Here is a 2,342-nt window from a genome sequence, read left to right as displayed (position 1 = left end):
ATATATATATATACATATATATATATATATATACAGACACACACACACTCGTGCATTGATAGGAGAGCTAGCGTGTTTGTAATGCAATCCTTTCACTTCCCGACTAAATGATTCCGTCTGAATATATCTGTGCGTACCTTTGCGTTTATATTTCGTTCCACAATTCCAGTGGAAAACCGATATCCGTTGCTTTACGTTCTGCGAAACACGGTGGCATCAGCAAACGGGTCCTTCATAGTGTGTACCTGATATACATTTAAGGACCGGTGTCTATGTGTAAATATATAACGACCAACATAACGCGGGTGTCGTGTTAGATACTGAGTTTTACATCTCAAATATCTTCTCATATAGACGCTAGTTGCATAAAAGCACACGCATAGACACCTTAGCAGATGACAGTTGTCCATCAGGGCTGTCGAACCAACTTTTGATGAATTGCAATTCGTGATATGGGGCTACCGGTGCCTGTGACAAACAATTCTCGTCTGCTACAATCTATATGTGTGCTTCTGTACACCAAGCGCCTTTTTCAATTGATCCTTCAAGATTAATTACGAATATTCGGTCTTAGTAACGAATATACGCATAGGCTGAACAGACACTGAAATTCCTTATTATTTTCTGCTGTCGGCGCAAAGCCCGATATTTTGGGGGACGGATTCAGTTCATTAGGTCGACCCCATCACGCAACTGGTACTTAATTTATCGACCTCGAAAGTTTGAAAGGTAAAGTCGAACACGGCGGTATTTGAACTCAGAACTCAGATCTTCTCAGGATATTCCAACCAGGTTTGCATCGTGGAGAAGATGCCTGTCATTCAAATTAAAATCAAGATACATCATATAGTGGTTCACTGGCTCGAAAGACGATCCATTGAAAATTCCTTTTGGTTAGGTCTCAGCATAAACGTTCGTACGATAAGAAACTGTTTGTTATTTTGCTACCCCTTTCCACATACTGACAGAGTTTCTACACCACAGGAATTTAAAGTTGGCACTTTAATATAAGAGGGTGAGAAAAGATATGCTACTTTACTCTTCCACGACTTGCGCGTAGTATTTCACATTTGATTCCATTGATGAAGCAAATTAAGGCTGCGTGTCTTCGAGATGTCTAAAGACAGAATATTAGCACCTCCGCCAAAACCTCAGGAACGTATTTCAAGTATAATTTAAATAAGGATGCGAGGTCGGAGAAAATAATATATTTATCACACGCTCCAGAGAATTTTCTCAATGTTGTCTGAAGCGAAGTAAGTGTCTTCTGAATTAAACATGAGGATACGACAATTCAAAGAATGTTAGCTGAAGAACACAAGGCGCAATGATTCGGAAGTTAAATAATTCCATGAAAAATGGAGACATTTAGCGTACAAATAGATAGTTCAGTCTTCTTGAGCGGGTTCCGTTCGTACTGCCGTGTTTAGTTTCAAGACCTTTAACTTTTTAATGTTTTTTTTATATATATAATGGATTTGGCGTAAACATATGTGTTTTATAGATTGTGCAGTAGTGGTAATGCGTCCGTCATCTGTCGAACTTTTAGCAAATAAACTATAACAAAAATCAATAGGGATAAGAACACTTCCAGCATCTCCACCACCGATACCTGCAACAATACCAACAACACCTGCAATAAAAGCAAGGGAAAACACGAAAAAACAAAACAGTAACATTAAAAGCATTTATCTTTTTTTTCAGTAATTATATTCAACTATCCTTAAAATTGATTTATCATGTATATATTTATATAATTTTCTCAATGAATATTTTTCATCCAGATCCATTTCAGTTTATTGTGAAAAAAAGGGTTTTTTACCCTCTCATTCCAGGATAAAGAAAACAAATACACAAACAATATGAATAAAAATATCTATATGAGTGTGTGTATGTGTGTGTCTGCGCGCGAGAGTGTTTGAGTGTGTGAGTGTGTGTACAGATAAACTCATGCATATATATATATATATATATATATATATATATATATATATATATATATATATATATACATATATATGTTTAACGCACACATATATATATAAATATATATATTTACATATATATATATTTATATATATAATATATATATATATATTTATATATATAATATATATATATATACTTGTTGTACACGTTTCGTGACGTATTGTGCCCACATATGCTTATATATATTCGTATACACGTAAGTATATACATATACGTATGTATATATGCATTTATATATATTAATTATATAACTATATGTAAATGTATATGTAATTCATATACTCACCTATCTTTCTCCATGTATAAGTGTGAGGGTGTGTGCGTGCATGCATATATATATATATATATATATA

General features: G+C 34.0%; 1 pseudogene; it reads right to left on the bottom strand.

The window, feature by feature from the left end:
• The window catches only part of LOC128250820 (uncharacterized protein DDB_G0271670-like), a 66,586-nt pseudogene that overhangs the window by 61,904 nt on the left and 2,340 nt on the right, over positions 1-2,342 (bottom strand).

The sequence above is a fragment of the Octopus bimaculoides genome, chromosome 25, assembly GCF_001194135.2.
Source record: "Octopus bimaculoides isolate UCB-OBI-ISO-001 chromosome 25, ASM119413v2, whole genome shotgun sequence".
NCBI classification, from domain to species: Eukaryota; Metazoa; Mollusca; class Cephalopoda; order Octopoda; family Octopodidae; genus Octopus; species Octopus bimaculoides.
This window is presented reverse-complemented; position numbering and strand designations above follow the sequence as displayed.